Here is an 18,997-nt window from a genome sequence, read left to right as displayed (position 1 = left end):
ATACTCTTTACTATTCTGTTTTTAATTACTATCAATAAAATATTTTATATTTTATATTTGGTTGGTACTTCCCCTTTTCTTTGGGTATATGTGATTTTTGGTAGTACACCATATGCAATTTTTTGGTCTATTAATCTTGGGTAAACCACAATCACTCCACATACAGGTATTAAGTACACTCTTTATCGCATAATATATCCGCTTTATTCAGTATAGCTATTATCTTACTGGAGGTAGGACTATTAAATCCATACTCTGTATACCTCCATCCTGTATTTAGTTATACTATATACTATATGTCCTTATTGTCTATCTGAGATGCACTACATGTAGATATATGTGAATGGGGTATTGTCTGTACTTATTTATACCTTTGTAAAAGTATGTTTATACTATATAGAGCCCAGTTGGTATTCTGCTGATCCTAGAGCGTTTCTTTTAAACCCTCCTATTTGCATTTTAATTTGCTGTTATTACATTTGTCTTGCACCATGTATTTTCAAATAAAATTTATACCTTTTATATATATTCTGGACTGCTCTTTATCGTGAGGTGTTCCACCTCTGTAATTATTTGTCTTAGCGACGATTGTCCACATTTAGTCCATATATAGATTGGTTTATAACTATTCTTCCACTTTTTTACTAATATTATTGAGATTTAACCAATGCTTTTCATTAGTTATTATTTCCTTAACTTTTTATGTCAGATTAAAAATGTCACTTAACCAAACAACAGCAAATTTGGTTTTGTTTTCTTTATGTTGACAATATTGAGTTGGAAATAGAGAATAAACTCTCAAATTTCAATAGTACTTAATTTTCTATTGAAAACTGATTACTAAAATGTATACAAGTATATTCACTTATTTCCATATTATGCTATGCTCCCACAAAGTTTATTTTCTCAGATTTTCACTCTGCAAGTAACTTATTTTACTTAATTGATGCAGAAATGGTGCAGAAACTCTGCAACATTAAAAACTCACGAAAAGCTCATCATGGAAACATAATCTTAAAGTTTCGACTTTACATTTTCTCCCCAAGAATGACAAACTTTTGTTGTTTCATTCACTTCCAAACCAAGGCCGTTTTATTGTTTAACATTGCTGAATTATTGAGACATATTATTGATTTATTAGTTTTAATTATTGAAAATGTTTTAATGCTAGGCAGAACTCATATTTATAATAGTAGCAATAATTTTTATTTCTAGACATAAATTTACTAAATAAATATGATAAATCATTCAAGCAATGTTTTCATCAGGTAACAATGTAATTCCTGATCCTAAGTTACAACAATATTCTAATTTTTAATCAACAAATGTACATCATGCAGTCAAAATAGTCTACTTTCATGCTACAAATGTTTTAAACTGCTAGATGCTTTCAGTCATTTATTTTCAGGCTAGTTTTTTTCTAGCATCTGACTTTCCTAGCTCAGAAGACTAATATGAACCTTCAATCTTATTTCTCACAGAACTTCATCCTATAAATTGAAAAATGGAATGACACTGCCTACAACATGTATTTTTATAAGGTATAAGACTAGTTTGCTAAAGAGAAAATGTCCCAAATTTCTTTAAATCGAAAACGTGAACAATTTTACAGATCAGCTATAGTAGTAAAAGTAATGGGTTGGCTAAAATTAAAGGTATTTCTAGGAGTGTGATATTACTAGTTACTTTGTATCAGCAGGGAACCAACAACAAGCACCACCATCAATATACTACAGTCACAAATTAAAACATGAACACTCCATTTTCTTAAACAGGTTGTCCAGAACTGTTGTATTTCTGACCTACCATTCATTATGAAATTGAACAGGTCCAACACTTGTCATGCCAGCCAGATGATATCAGCTGTAATGGCTGCCAGATGTCCATACTGTACAGAACCAAAACACCACAACTTTATGTGCTATGTACTGGTTGTTCCTGGGCACCTGCATCTCATAGTGTAGTAGCTTCAATGACTAAGTTGAGATGCATTACTCACTACATGTATAAAGACATACTGTTCTGGCTTCCTGCCTGTGTATCTTTTCCCAACATCAGAGCTAAAAACGTGATTGGTGAGAGTATAGAACACCTCCAATCTCAGAGATCTCCACAGACCCCAAGGCTTGATAAACAGATGGTTGGGAAGAGGCCTTAATCTTCCACTCTGATTTTTGGTTCTTCTTGTGCTTCTGTTCACTGGCATCAGTAGCAGAAAGTATGCGACAAATGACCCAAAGACTGTTGTGGTAGATTGGGAATGACAGTAGAGGTGGCACAAGACAGATGAGGGACTAGGACAAGTGGTCCTCAAAAGAATGCAGCAAATTCAATAAAAATATTTTTTTTGTTTTTTGTTTTGTAAATTTGTAAAAATGTTATTTGTTTTTTGCTCATCACTAGCTATATTAAGCAATTTTGCTAACCCGCACCCAGCTTTTTAGTCATTACATTGCATAAACTTTGCCTACGATCATTTTCTTTCTTCTAGGGAGAAAACTGAAATACTATAAATATTGAGTTACATACTGAATGACTATACTATACAGATTTTTTTAAATACATAAGAAAAATAAATTCAATTACATAGATTTTCAATGAAGCTGGATACATTTTGTGTAAAATATAAACTGTTTTTGTATTAGATTTTTAAAAAAATGAAGTGCTCCCCTCAAGGTTTGCAATGGCACTGCACTGATGAATCCAAGCTAGTGCACCATTGTTGCTCTTCTACAGCAATTTTAGTCTACATTAAGCGAAAATTCAGCACTTGTGATTAAAATCAAAGTAGCTTTATTACATCTTAAAAGCTATCATATTGGCAGTCTTGTAAAACATGTGCTACAGCCCCAAAGTGTTTCAGCGCCCTTGTTCACAGCAGGCTGAAAACAGTAGCTCTGTGGAACTTGAAACATGGAATTTTTGCACATGTTTCACAAAACTGTCAATATGATGGATTTTAAGAAAATGTAATACAGTTGCCATGGTTTTAATCCAAACTGGAGAATTGGTATTTAATGTTTTCACGTTACTTCACCTTTGTTGCTTAAGAAAAAAAAGGTAAAATGTCATAGAGACATAATTTTGCTCATCAGTTTGATTTATTGGTCAACAAAAAAATAGTAATAATATCTTTTATCACTGGTGTAATTTGAATATTTTAAGGTGTATGCTGCCCCATCTGACCGAATAATTAACCCCTTAACGACCAGGGGTATTTTTGGTTTTGCATTTTCATTTTTCACTCCCCTTCTTCTCAGAGCCATTACATTTTTATTTTTTGGTCAAAATGGCCAGGTGAGAGCTTGTTTTTTTTTGCGGGACGAGTTGTACTTTTGAATGACACCATTGGTTTAACATGTTGTGTAACAGAAAATGGGAAATAAATTCCAAGTGAGGTGAAATTGCAAAAAAAAGTGCAATACCACACTTGTTTTTGTTTGGCTTTTTTACTAGGTTTACTAAATTCTAAAACTAACCTGCCAGTTATGATTCCCCAGGTCATTATGAGTTCATAGACACTAAAGTTGAGCAACTTTTACTTTTTTAGGATCGAGTTGGGTTTTGCTAAACCCGACTTTGTCAAGAGTCGGGTCAGGTGAAATCGGCCGATTATTGCGAAAAGTCAGGGGCCGACTGAAACACGAAACCCAATGGAAGTCAAAAGGGAATCAAAGTCGGCAGTGAGTGGAGGACAGGAAAACACCTACAGTGCCCATTTTAATGCCAAAAACATCAATTCTTATTACTGAAGCTTGTCAATCTTAATTTACTTTATGATAATAGTTAGGCATTGAAAACTGGGGGTCATTTGGCTAAAGTTGTGGGGGGTAGGGCTAGCTCAAGATTTTCGTGGGCCCAGGAAATGCGGAATACGTCACGGCGGTGGAGCAGGGAGAGGGAAGTATTTCAACTTTGCAAGTGCTGTGATCCTGAGCAAGCAGGGGGGCCCACTAGTTGGCACTGGCACAGGGCCCCTCATAGTACGGCAGTGTGTTTGACGGCGGGTGGTGCCTCACACTGGCAGAGACACTTTTGTGTACTATGAGGGGCCCTGTGTCAGTGACATCGCTAATGAGTATCCCCCCACCTGATGAAGGAACCTGCACTTTCATCTGCACTTTCCTCTTTGTCTCCGTGTAAGGTGGTATAGTATGCGGGAAGGGGAACCTGACTTTCAGCAGGGTTAGATTCTGGCTGTGTAGAATGCAAGGGGAATGTAGTGGTCTGGGTCAATGTACCAGCAGACTCATCTAGCAGTGGCTGGGCAATGGGCAGGATGAGGAGAAAACACAGATATAGGCCCAAATAATAAAGTAGGCTAAATGCAGTTCAAAATTGGTAACAGGACTAAACAGGCGGCATTGCTTTGTTCAGTGGAGGAAAACTGTAATGAGTGGCAGACACAGTTAGTAGGCCCAAATAATAAAGTAGGGTAAATGCAGTTCAAATGTGGTAACAGGACTAAACAGGCGGCATTGCTTTGTTCAGTGGAGGAAAACTGTAATGAGTGACAGACACAGTTAGTAGGCCCAAATAATAAAGTAGGCTAAATGCAGTTCAAAATTGGTAACAGGACTAAACAGGCAGCATTGCTTTGTTCAGTGGAGGAAAACTGTAATGAGTGGCAGACTAAGTTAGTAGGCCCAAATAATAAAGTGGACTAAATGTCTGCCAAAAAATTGTTCATAAATAAACAGGCGACATTGCTTTGCTCAGTGTTGGAAAATTGTAATGAGTAGCAGACTAAGTTAGTAGGCCCAAATAATAAAGTGGGCTAATTGTCTGCCCAAAAATTGTTCATAAATAAACAGGAGGCATAGCTAGGTACAGGGGTGGGCTCCTCTGCTGAGTAGCAGACAGTGGTAGTAGTAGGTGCAAAGTATTAACTGGTCTAAATGGAGGCCAGGGCCCCTGTATATTTTAACTATCATCTATCATTTCAACAAATTTGTATTGGCAGTGCCATTGAAGGATTTAACAGCACAGACAACACAGTGGTGGAGCAGGGAGAGGTAAGTATTGCAAGTGGTAGAGCACTGTTCGAGCTGGGGGGAACACTCTCTCGTGGGCGGCGGTACTGGCACAGGGCCCCTCATATTATGACGGTGTGTCTGATGTTGGTTGTGCACCACCACCATCAGAGACACTTCATTGTGCTATGAGGGACCCTGTGCCTGTGCCGTCACCCAAGAGTGGGCCCACCCACCTGTCCAGGGAAACGGCACTCGCACGGGTGCTTGCGCCAGGTGGTGACCACGGCCCTGTGGGGGGAGTCAGCTCATTTAGGGAGGTATAAAAATGGCCTATGGTGGACATTCAGCAGCTGCAAGTGGAGGAATTGGAGAAGTCAGTAAACAAGGTAGATGGTGTATATAAACTTGTTGAGAATTTAAATCTCCCTTTTTTTTGGGAGACTGAACCAAAACTCAGGCACTGTGCATAAAACAACACAATCTATGTGGCAGAAAGTGGCTGGGTAACATACAACAAACTAACAGGACTGAAGTATATCCACTTTGTGAGAATTTGAATCTCATCTTTTTTTGGGAGACTGAACCAAAACTCAGGCCCTGTGCATAAAACAACACCACGTAAGTGGCAGAAAGTGGCTGGCTGATATACGACAAACTAACAGGACTGAAGTATATCCACTTTGTGAGAATTTGAATCTCACTTTTTTGGGGGGAGACTGAACCAAAACTCAGGCCCTGTGCATAAAACAACACAATGTAAGTGGCAGAAAGTGGCTGGCTGATATACGACAAACTAACAGGACTGAAGTATATCCACTTTGTGAGAATTTGAATCTCATCTTTTTTTGGGAGACTGAACCAAAACTCAGGCCCTGTGCATAAAACAACACCACGTAAGTGGCAGAAAGTGGCTGGCTGATATACGACAAACTAACAGGAATGAAGTATATCCACGTTGTGAGAATTTGAATCTCACTTTTTTGGGGGGAGACTGAACCAAAAGTCAGGCCCTGTGCATAAAACAACACAATGTAAGTGGCAGAAAGTGGCTAGAAGATATATGGAAAAAAAAGGACTGTAGTATAATTTCAATCTCCCTACAATGTTCTCAGGACAAGTATGGCAGCAATAAAAAGTACTGCTGCACACAAAAGTGTGGACAAATACACAAGATAACTGTGCAGAAAGGAGCAACAGGATTTTTGCTTTTGAAAAAGCAGTTGGTTTGCACAGCATGCTGCAAACAGCAATGCAATTATCAGGGAGCCTTATAAGGCAGCCTAATAAGCTACAGAGCTGATGCACAAAAATCTAGCCTCCACTGTCCCTGCAAAAAAAAAGGTGGTGTTGGACAGTGGAAATCGCTACAGCTCAAGCAGAGACTAACCGGAATAACCTTTTACACTATCAGAGTTGTCATCCGGCAGCAGTAAAGAAATCTATTCCCTGCTCACAATTTGAAAGGGTACGTAGAATTGTTAGTGACCCGACAGTACGCTGTCAGCGTCTGAACGAGATGGAAGAAAAGTTCTCCTTGAGGGGTTACCCCCCTCGTATATTACGACAATGCCGGAATACGGGTAGGTAGTTCCACTAGAGATTCGGGAACTCTTCCCAGAATCCCTCTGGTTCATACTTTTCATCCGTTTATGTACAAATTTCACAATAAAGTTCGCAAGCACTGGCATATTTTACGGGATAGCTTTCCAGATATACCAGAGTTCCAAACACCATTCTTGCCATGTTTTAGGCGGCCGAATAATCTGAAGAACAAGGTAGTGAGGGCGGATATTGGCTCACGGCTAATTGTACCCCAACAGATGTTTCTACAAACACAAAAGAAAGGTACCTTCCCATGTCTACAATGTGCTCAGTGTGCAAACGTACTCAAGGGCCCTAAAATTTCACATCCACAAACAGGGGCGGATTTCCCGATACGGGGCTTTTACACATGCAATTCTAGACAAGTAGTGTATGCTATAAAGTGCCCATGTGGTAAGATTTATGTTGGTGAAACTACCCAGACCGTAAAAGAACGCATTTCCCACCATAAGTCAGATATACGCTGTGGAAAAAAACATTTACCCATTCCATACCACTTTCATGAAGCAGGTCATTCGGTTACACAATTGAGGTTTCTAGTTCTGGAGCAAGTTGGTCTAAATAGGAGAGGGGGTGACTTACATAGACAACTTCTACGTAGGGAGGCCTACTGGATACACTTCTTGCAGAGTCTCGAAACAAAAGGGTTAAATAGAGATTATAACCTTGCAGGTCTCTTTTATTAAGTACATGTGATTTATGAAATATATGGGATTTATCCTATGAATATGGAGAAATGGAGGTCCATTATGGATAGATTGTTCTCACTACACTGAGTCCTGTAAGCAATGGCCATTGTGGCGTTTGATTATTACTGTGTTATTATTATTATTATTTTTAGTATTTGTTTGATCCTAGGGTATCCCGTAATTTATCTAAGAGATAAGTTATAATTTTAGTCTGGTTTATCTTCTATAGTGTATTTATACAGTGATGAGTGTATCTCATTAATTTCTTCTTTTTATTTTTAGGCAGCAAATTGATCGTTTTTTTCCCTTCCATACTTCACCTACTCTGCACGCTCCAGCGCCGAATTATCCTCACTACACCGATTCGGTACGGACACTGCACTTCCGGGTTCCACTGCTGCGTTCCATTGAGGTTCAGTTACCTTGGACACGATGGGGTGACGTACTTCCGGTTGCGCCGATTTTTTGTGTGTTCCACAGCGTTCTAGGCGCCTTTCTTAGTAGTCACTTCCGGGTGGGTTAGCTTAAAATGGTAGCGCGGTCCGGCAGCAAACATGTAGGAGATTTCTCAGTACTCCACATGCGGTCAGCTGTTTCTTTAACACCGGACTCATTAGCGGTAAGCTCACGTTATAGGTAGTGGTTGGTTTTTTCCTTATTGGTATGCATGATATTCCAGTCTAATTTTCGCCTCTCTATTTTAGTACTCCTATTAGGAGTCACTTTCTATATAGGTGGGTTTTTATCCCAGCTGGGCCATTCGATTACAGATCTTATAGCGGTAAGCTTTGGTTTATTATAAAAGGGATTTTTTTCAGTAGTTTCTCTGGGCTGCCTGTATTACACCATTTGTTTTTGGTTCATTCCAGTATTTGTATGGAGTTCTGTACCTGAGTAAGGGGCTTACTCCAATCACAACGTTATTCTCCATTCCCATAATTATTTGGTAAGCAAAGTTTTTTCCTATATGCCGACTTAATGCACTGACAATGATGATGAAAATATACTCAGAATTGGGGTTGAGCGAAACGGGTCGTTCATTTTCAAAAGTCGCCGACTTTTGGCTAAGTCGGCGTCTCATGAAACCCGATCCGACCCCTGTGCTTGTCGGCCATGCGGTACGCGACTTTCGCGCCAAAGTCGCGTTTCAATGACGCGAAAAGCGCCATTTCTCAGCCAATGAAGGTGAACGTAGAGTGTGGGCAGCGTGATGACATAGGTCCTGGTCCCCACCATCTTAGAGAAGGGCATTGCAGTGATTGGCTTGCTGTCTGCGGCGTCACAGGGGCTATAAAGGGGCGTTCCCGCCGACCGCCATCTCACTGCTGCTGATCTGAGCTTAGGGAGAGGTTGCTGCCGCTTCATCAGAAGCAGGGAGAGCGTTAGGCAGGGTCCACTAACCACCAAACCGCTTGTGCTGTAGCGATTTCCACTGTCCAACACCACCTTCGGTGTGCAGGGACAGTGGAAGCTAATTTTTTTTTTCTCTCAGCGCTGTAGCTCATTGGGCTGCCCTAGAAGGCTCCCTGATAGCTGTATTGCTGTGTGTACGCCACTGTGGAAACCAACTGCTTTTTTCAAAGCACATATCCTCTTGTTCCTTCCTTTCTGCACAGCTATCTTTTTTGTTTGTCCACACTTTTTATTTAATTTGTGCATCAGTCCACTCCTATTGCTGCCTGCCATACCTGGCTGAGATTACTGCAGGGAGAAAGTAATTGTAGGACAGTCCCTGTTTTTTTTTTTTTGTTTTTTTTTTGTGGGAGATTAAGATTGGCATTTCTGCTAGAGTGCCATCCCTGTGTGTGCCATCTCTCACTGAGTGGGCCATAGAAAGCCTATTTATTTTTTTCCTTGATTTGGGTTTTAAAATCTACCTTAACAAAAAACACTACATCAATCAGTGGGAGAAAAATATTGGCCTCAGTCAGGGCTTGTGTGCCACTCTTGTGTGTGCCATCTCTCACTCAGTGGGCCATAGAAAGCCTATTTATTTTTTTGCTTGATTTGGGTTCTAAAATCTACCTTAAAAATAAACACTACATCAATCAGTGGGAGAAAAATATTGGCCTCAGTCAGGGCTTGTGTGCCACTCCTGTGTGTGCCATCTCTCACTCAGTGGGCCATAGAAAGCCTATTTATTTTTTTGCTTGATTTGGGTTCTAAAATCTACCTTAAAAATAAACACTACATCAATCAGTGGGAGAAAAATATTGGCCTCAGTCAGGGCTTGTGTGCCACTCCTGTGTGTGCCATCTCTCACTCAGTGGGCCATAGAAAGCCTTTTTTTTTTAATTTTATTATTTGGTTTCTAAAGTCTCCCTGAAAAAAATAAAAATAAAAAAAACAGTGGGAGATTAATATTGCCCTTTCAGCTTGTGTGCCAGTCTTGACTCCTGGGTGTACCACCTCTCTCTCTCAAATTGTGGGCCATAGAAAGCCTATTTATTTTTTGCTTGATTTGGGTTCGAAAATCTACCTTAAAAAAAACACTACATCAATCAGTGGGAGAAAAATATTGGCCTCAGTCAGGGCTTGTGTGCCACTCCTGTGTGTGCCATCTCTCACTCAGTGGGCCATAGAAAGCCTATTTATTTTTTTGCTTGATTTGGGTTCTAAAATCTACCTTAAAAATAAACACTACATCAATCAGTGGGCGAAAAATATTGGCCTCAGTCAGGGCTTGTGTGCCACTCCTGTGTGTGCCATCTCTCACTCAGTGGGCCATAGAAAGCCTTTTTTTTAAAAAAATTTATTATTTGGTTTCTAAAGTCTCCCTGAAAAAAATAAAAGTAAAAAAAAAACAGTGGGAGATTAATATTGCCCTTTCAGCTTGTGTGCCAGTCTTGACTCCTGGGTGTGCCACCTCTCTCTCTCAAATTGTGGGCCATAGAAAGCCTATTTATTTTTTTGCTTGATTTGGGTTCGAAAATCTACCTTAAAAAAAAAACACTACATCAATCAGTGGGAGAAGAATATTGGCCTCAGTCAGGGCTTGTGTGCCACTCCTGTGTGTGCCATCTCTCACTCAGTGGGCCATAGAAAGCCTATTTATTTTTTTGCTTGATTTGGGTTCTAAAATCTACCTTAAAAATAAACACTACATCAATCAGTGGGAGAAAAATATTGGCCTCAGTCAGGGCTTGTGTGCCACTCCTGTGTGCGCCATCTCTCACTCAGTGGGCCATAGAAAGCCTTTTTTTTTTTTTTTTTTTTTATTATTATTTGGTTTCTAAAGTCTCCCTGAAAAAAATAAATAAAAAAAAAACAGTGGGAGATTAATATTGCCCTTTCAGCTTGTGTGCCACTCTTGACTCCTGGGTGTGCCACCTCTCTCTCTCAAATTGTGGGCCATAGAAAGCCTATTTATTTTTTTCCTTGATTTGGGTTCGAAAATCTACCTTAAAAAAAAACACTACATCAATCAGTGGGAGAAAAATATTGGCCTCAGTCAGGGCTTGTGTGCCACTCCTGTGTGTGCCATCTCTCACTCAGTGGGCCATAGAAAGCCTATTTATTTTTTTGCTTGATTTGGGTTCGAAAATCTACCTTAAAAATAAACACTACATCAATCAGTGGGAGAAAAATATTGGCCTCAGTCAGGGCTTGTGTGCCACTCCTGTGTGTGCCATCTCTCACTCAGTGGGCCATAGAAAGCCTATTTATTTTTTTCCTTGATTTGGGTTCGAAAATCTACCTTAACAAAAAAACACTACATCAATCAGTGGGAGAAAAATATTGGCCTCAGTCAGGGCTTGTGTGTCACTCCTGTGTGTGCCATCTCTCACTCAGTGGGCCATAGAAAGCCTATTTATTTTTTTCCTTGATTTGGGTTCGAAAATCTACCTTAAAAAAAAAAAAACTCCATCAATCAGTGGGAGAAAAATATTGGCCTCAGTCAGGGCTTGTGTGTCACTCCTGTGTGTGCCATCTCTCACTCAGTGGGCCATAGAAAGCCTATTTATTTTTTTGCTTGATTTGGGTTCTAAAATCTACCTTAAAAAAAAACACTACATCAATCAGTGGGAGAAAAATATTGGCCTCAGTCAGGGCTTGTGTGCCACTTCTGTGTGTGCCATCTCTCACTCAGTGGGCCATAGAAAGCCTATTTATTTTTTTCCTTGATTTGGGTTCGAAAATCTACCTTAAAAAAAAAACTCCATCAATCAGTGGGAGAAAAATATTGGCCTCAGTCAGGGCTTGTGTGCCACTCCTGTGTGTGCCATCTCTCACTCAGTGGGCCATAGAAAGCCTTTTTTATTTTTTATTTTATTATTTGGTTTCTAAATTGTCCCTGAAAAAAACATTTTATCTTATTTGGTTTCTAAAGTCTCCCTGAGAAAAAAATAAATAAATAAATAATAGATGGGAGATTAATATTGACATTTGTGCTTGAGTGACAGTCCTGCGTGTGTGTCATCTCTGTGATTTGGTGCCACAGAAAACAGAGTGTGTAACATTGTGCCTGATTTTCCTTGTGGTCTCACCAACCTGTTAAGGGATATTGAAATCATACTGAAGTTATAGCTCACCGTGTAAGTTGTTTGACAGCAACAAATAAAGTTAATTTGGTTAAGTTTTTCAAACAATGAGGAAGTCTGGTGCAAGAGGTCGTGGCCGTGGGCGTTCATTGTCAGCTGGTAATGATGGTAGTGGTAGTGGAGCATCAGGTGGTTGTGGGGATAAAAATATTCCACCTAAGTCTGGAGCTGTGGAGGCTGTTTCGTCGTCTGGCTACACAAGGCCTCGAAAGCTTTCTTTTCTGGGATTAGGAAAACCGATTTTAAAGCCGGAGCAGCAACAGCAAGTTTTGGCTTACATTGCAGACTCAGCCTCTAGCTCTTTTGCCTCCTCTTCTGAAACTGGTAAATGTAAAAGCAGCGCGTCGCTTGTGGATGTTCACGGTTAGGGACAAGTCGCTTCCTTGTCCTCCTCAGCAAAAACAACAACAAGAGAGAAGGATGCAGCAGGCGACACAACGGGTTACTCCATGGAGCTCTTTACACATACCGTCCCTGGCTTAGAAAGTGAAACACTTAACAGGCCATGCCCATTACAAGTAGATTCTGACATGGAGTGCACTGATGCACAGCCACAGCCAGAGTACTATGCTGCTCCTTTGACTGAGACCACAACATTGCCCTCTCAGGGTACTGATCCGCAATCAGACCCTGATGAGACTATGTTGCCCCGCCACGAACGCTATACCACCGACCGACACAGTGACACAGACGAAGTTGCACACGAGCTCGAAGAGGAGGTAATAGATGACCCAGTTGTTGACCCCGATTGGCAGCCATTGGGGGAACAGGGTGCAGGCGGCAGTAGTTCAGAAGCGGAGGTGGAGGAGGGGCCGCAGCAGGCATCAACATCGCAACAGGTTCCATCTGCCGGGCCCGTATCTGGCCCAAAACGCGTGTCAAAGCCAAAACCTGTTGGAGGACAGCGTGGCCATCCGGTTAAAGCTCAGTCTGCAATCCCTGAAAAGGGATCCGATGCTAGGAAGAGTGCAGTCTGGCATTTTTTTAAACAACATCCAATTGATCAGCGCAAAGTCATCTGTCAAAAATGTTCAACTAGCTTAAGCAGAGGTCAGAATCTGAAAAGTCTCAATACTAGTTGCATGCATAGACACAACCACCATGCATTTTCAAGCCTGGACTAACTACCAAACGTCCCTTAAGGTTGTAGCACCCTCGGCCAATGAAGCTAGTCAGCAACGCAACATCCCTTCCGTCACTGTAAGGCCACCATTTTCCGCACCACCGGCAGTATCTGTGCAGGTTTCTTTGACAGCCAAAAGCAGTCAGGGTCAGGGAATCACCAGTTTTGTAGGAGGAAATATTGCATCTAGGGCACTGGCGGAAACAATACTGTCTCCAACCGTCTCTCAGTCTGCCAGGTCCACCGGCACACCCGCAAGTTCCACGATCTCCATCTCTCCAGTTCAGCTCACACTACATGAGACTCTGGTTAGGAAAAGGAAGTACTTATCCTCGCATCCGCGTACACAGGGTTTTAACGCCCACATAGCTAGACTAATCTCGTTAGAGATGATGCCCTACCGGTTAGTTGAAAGCGAAGCTTTCAAAGCCCTGATGGAGTACGCTGAACCACGATACGAGCTACCCAGTCGACACTTTTTTTCAAGAAAAGCCATCCCAGCCCTGCACCAGCACGTTAAACAGCGCATCGTCCATGCACTCAGGCAATCTGTGAGTACAAAGGTGCACCTGACTACAGATGCATGGACCAGTAGGCATGGCCAGGGACGTTATGTGTCCATCACGGCACACTGGGTGAATGTGGTGGATGCAGGGTCCACAGGGGACATCAATTTCGTGACAGTTGTGCCTAGCCCACGGTCTAGGAAACAGTTGGCTGTAGTCGTTCGCACCCCCTCCTCCTCCTCCTCCTCGTCCTCCTGCAGAAGCTACAGCTCTTCCACAGACCGCAGTCGGCCAACCACTCCATCGGCAGATGACACTGTTGCACACCAGTTGTCCCATTATGGGCCAGCTACTGGCAAGCGTCAGCAGGCTGTATTGGCTATGAAGTGTTTGGGCGACAACAGACACACCGCGGAAGTTCTGTCCGAGTTCTTGCAACAAGAAACGCAGTCGTGGCTGGGCACAGTAGATCTTGAGGCAGGCAAGGTAGTGAGTGATAACGGAAGGAATTTCATGGCTGCCATCTCCCTTTCCCAACTGAAACACATTCCTTGCCTGGCTCACACCTTAAACCTTGTGGTGCAGTGCTTATTGAAAACTTATCCTGGGTTCTCCGACCTGCTCCTCAAAGTGCGTGGACTTTGCTCACATATCCGACGTTCGCCTGTACACGCCAGCCGTATGCAGACCTATCAGCGGTCTTTGAACCTTCCCCAGCATCGCCTAATCATAGACGTTGCAACAAGGTGGAACTCAACACTGCACATGCTTCAGAGACTGTGCCAACAGAGGTGGGCTGTTATGTTTTTGTGGGAGGATACACATACACGGGCAGGCAGTAGGATGGCAGACATGGAGTTGTCAGGTGTGCAGTGGTCCAAGATACAAGACATGTGTCAAGTCCTTCAGTGTTTTGAGGAATGCACACGGCTGGTTAGTGCAGACAACGCCGTAATAAGCATGAGCATCCCCCTAATGCGTCTGCTGATGCAAAGTTTGATGCACATAAAGGATCAGGCGTCTGCACCAGAGGAAGAGGAAAGCCTTGATGACAGTCAGCCATTGTCTGGTCAGGGCAGTGTACAGGACGAGGTAGCAGGCGAAGAGGAGGTGGAGGACGAGGAGGATGATGGGGATGAGTATATTTTTAAAGCAGAAGCTTTCCCGGGGGCACTGGAAATTGGTTGCGTGGCAAGGACGGGTTCTGGTTTTTTGAGGGACACAAGTGACGTAGATTTGCCTGAAACTGCCCCTCAACCAATCACAACCGGAGATTTGACAACTGGAACTTTGGCCCACATGGCGGATTATGCCTTACGTATCCTAAAAAGGGACACACGCATTACGAAAATGATGAACGATGACGATTACTGGTTGGCCTGCCTCCTTGATCCACGCTATAAAGGCAAATTGCAAAATATTATGCCACATGAGAACTTGGAACTAATATTAGCAACCAAACAATCAACTCTTGTTGACCGTTTGCTTCAGGCATTCCCAGCACACAGCGCACGTGATCGTTCTCACACGAGCTCTAGGGGGCAGCAGACTAGGAGTGTTAGGGGTGCACACATCAGAAGTGGCGTTGGACAGAGGGGTTTTCTGACCAGGTTGTGGAGTGATTTTGCTATGACCGCAGACAGGACAGGTACTGCTGCATCAATTGAAAGTGACAGGAGACAACATTTGTCCAGTATGGTTACTAACTATTTTTCATCCCTTATCGATGTTCTCCCTCAACCGTCAATCCCATTTGATTACTGGGCATCAAAATTAGACACCTGGCCAGAATTGGCAGAATATGCATTGCAGGAGCTTGCTTGCCCGGCAGCAAGTGTCCTATCAGAAAGAGTATTCAGTGCTGCAGGTTCAATATTAACCGAAAAAAGGACTTGTCTGGCTACCCAAAATGTTGACGATCTAACATTCATTAAAATGAACCACAACTGGATTTCGAAATCTTTTGCCCCACCTTGCCCGGCCGACACCTAGCTTTCCTATGAAAAGCTCTTGCCTGTGGACTACTGTGAATTACTTTTCTAATGTATAATTTGCTGCAGCTGATTGTCCAGCATACGACATGTTTACACCTCCCTAAATGGCCAAACTCCCCACACGGGGCCGTGGTATCGCGACTTGGCGCAAGCACCCGTGAGACTGCTGTTTGTCTGAAGAGGTGGGTGTGGCCGCTTTTGGTCGATGGCACTGCCACTGGGTCCCTCATAGTACAATGTAGTGTCTCTGGCGGTGGTGGTGCGCACCCAACGTCAGACACACCGTTGTAACATGAGGGGCCCTGGGGCGGTCCCGTCGGCCTCAAGAGAGTTCCCCCCTCCCCCAGCTCAAACTGTGCTCTACCACGTGCAAAATTATGTCGCACAGCTCCACCAATCTTTAGTCTATTCGCTGACATCATTCAATGTCTGGCACTGACAATACAAATTTGTAGACATCTATGATGCAACTTAAAGTAGTCTGTGTCTGTGTCCTATATTGGCACCATTAAATAGTTACTGCCAAATTACTATGTCAGAAACTCAGCAGATGAGCCCACCCCTGTACCTAAGTATGCCACCTTTTTTTTTTTTGGTTGTTTTGCGAGACATTAACATCTATTTATATTTTGGGAGTACTGGGACAGACACTCCTTGCAATACTCCTCCACTGACCACCAAGCTGCCTGTGTATCCATGTAACCGATGTAAAACTGCCATGAGCCTATTGTTTGTTATTTTAGGCCTTTGATAGCCTGTCTGCGGTCCCTACTTTAAATACTCCTCCACTGACCACCAAGCTGCCTGCCCGTGTATCCATGTAACCGATGTAAAACTGCCATGAGCCTATTGTTTGTCATTTTAGGCCTTTGATAGCCTGTCTGCGGTCACTCCTTGCAATACTCCTCCACTGACCACCAAGCTGCCTGCCCGTGTATCCATGTAACCGATGTAAAACTGCCATGAGCCTATTGTTTGTTATTTTAGGCCTTTGATAGCCTGTCTGCGGTCCCTACTTTAAATACTCCTCCATTGACCACCAAGCTGCCTGCCCGTGTATCCATGTAACCGATGTAAAACTGCCATGAGCCTATTGTTTGTTATTTTAGGCCTTTGATAGCCTGTCTGCGGTCACTCCTTGCAATACTCCTCCACTGACCACCAAGCTGCCTGCCCGTGTATCCATGTAACCGATGTAAAACTGCCATGAGCCTATTGTTTGTTATTTTAGGCCTCTGATAGCCTGTCTGCGGTCACTCCTTGCAATACTCCTCCACTGACCACCAAGCTGCCTGTGTATCCATGTAACCGATGTAAAACTGCAGTATTTTGCTTATAAAAAAGAAAATACTGGAGAGATATCAAATGCAGACATTTTAACATTAAAAACAAAAACACATACAACAAAAAACTGGTACAGTACAAAAATTGGCCACCAGCTACAAAAACTTTCTTCTGCAAGTAGTTAACTGAAAGGTTTTTTTCCATTAAAAACACAGATATGGCATCCACCGAGTGTTGTCCTGTCGCATCTTCTTTATATTATTGCCAAGAAGCTGCAACTGAATAAAGCTGAGCTTCTACCTTCGACCTCTTATTAACTGCTTTTTTTGAAAAAAATTGGCCACCAGCTACAAAAACTTTCTCCTGCAAGGAGTTAACTGAAAGGTTTTTATCCATTGAAAACACAGATATGGCATCCACCGAGTGTTGTCCTGTCGCGTCTTCTTTTTATTATTGCCAAGAAGCTGCAACTGAATAAAGCTGAGCTTCTACCTTCGGCCTCTTATTAACTGCTTTTTTTGAAAAAAATTGGCCACCAGCTACAAAAACTTTCTCCTGCAAGTAGTTAACTGAAAGGTTTTTTTCCATTGAAAACACAGATATGGCATCCACCGAGTGTTGTCCTGTCGCGTCTTCTTTATATTATTGCCAAGAAGCTGCAACTGAATAAAGCTGAGCTTCTACCTTCGGCCTCTTATTAACTGCTTTTTTTGAAAAAAATTGGCCACCAGCTACAAAAACTTTCTCCTGCAAGTAGTTAACTGAAAGGTTTTTTTCCATTGAAAACACAAATATGGCATCCACCGAGTGTTGTCCTGTCGCGTCTTCTTTATATTATTGCCAAGAAGCTGCAACTGAATAAAGCTGAGCTTCAACCTTCTGTTCCAAAATAACGATTTTTAAAAATGAAATTGGCTGTTCCGGCCTAGTAAAGGTGTCTGCCCCTGCCTGGTGTTGTCCTCAACTGAATAAAGCTGAGCTTCAACCTTCTGTTCCAAATTACGATTTTTAAAAATTAAATTGGCTGTTCCGGCCTACTAAAGGTGTCTGCCCCTGCCTGGTGTTGTCCTCAACTGAATAAAGCTGAGCTTCTACCTTCTGCCTCTTATTAACTGCTGTTTTTTTAAAAATGAAATTGGCTGTTCCGGCCTAGTAAAGGTGTCTGCCCCTGCCTGGTGTTGTCCTCAACTGAATAAAGCTGAGCTTCAACCTTCTGTTCCAAAATAACGATTTTTAAAAATGAAATTGGCTGTTCCGGCCTACTAAAGGTGTCTGCCCCTGCCTGGTGTTGTCCTCAACTGAATAAAGCTGAGCTTCAACCTTCTGTTCCAAAATAACGATTTTTAAAAATGAAATTGGCTGTTCCGGCCTACTAAAGGTGTCTGCCCCTGCCTGGTGTTGTCCTCAACTGAATAAAGCTGAGCTTCAACCTTCTGTTCCAAGTTACGATTTTTAAAAATGAAATTGGCTGTTCCGGCCTACTAAAGGTGTCTGCCCCTGCCTGGTGTTGTCCTCAACTGAATAAAGCTGAGCTTCAACCTTCTGTTCCAAATTACGATTTTTAAAAATGAAATTGGCTGTTCCGGCCTACTAAAGGTGTCTGCCCCTGCCTGGTGTTGTCCTCAACTGAATAAAGCTGAGCTTCTACCTTCTGCCTCTTATTAACTGCTGTTTTTTTAAAAATGAAATTGGCTGTTCCGGCCTAGTAAAGGTGTCTGCCCCTGCCTGGTGTTGTCCTCAACTGAATAAAGCTGAGCTTCAACCTTCTGTTCCAAAATAACGATTTTTAAAAATGAAATTGGCTGTTCCGGCCTAGTAAAGGTGTCTGCCCCTGCCTGGTGTTGTCCTCAACTGAATAAAGCTGAGCTTCAACCTTCTGTTCCAAAATAACGATTTTTAAAAATGAAATTGGCTGTTCCGGCCTAGTAAAGGTGTCTGCCCCTGCCTGGTGTTGTCCTCAACTGAATAAAGCTGAGCTTCAACCTTCTGTTCCAAAATAACGATTTTTAAAAATGAAATTGGCTGTTCCGGCCTAGTAAAGGTGTCTGCCCCTGCCTGGTGTTGTCCTCAACTGAATAAAGCTGAGCTTCAACCTTCTGTTCCAAATTACGATTTTTAAAAATGAAATTGGCTGTTCCGGCCTACTAAAGGTGTCTGCCCCTGCCTGGTGTTGTCCTCAACTGAATAAAGCTGAGCTTCTACCTTCTGCCTCTTATTAACTGCTGTTTTTATAAAAATGAAATTGGCTGTTCCGGCCTAGTAAAGGTGTCTGCCCCTGCCTG

The sequence above is a fragment of the Ranitomeya variabilis genome, chromosome 3, assembly GCF_051348905.1.
Source record: "Ranitomeya variabilis isolate aRanVar5 chromosome 3, aRanVar5.hap1, whole genome shotgun sequence".
Classification (NCBI taxonomy): domain Eukaryota; kingdom Metazoa; phylum Chordata; class Amphibia; order Anura; family Dendrobatidae; genus Ranitomeya; species Ranitomeya variabilis.
This window is presented reverse-complemented; position numbering follows the sequence as displayed.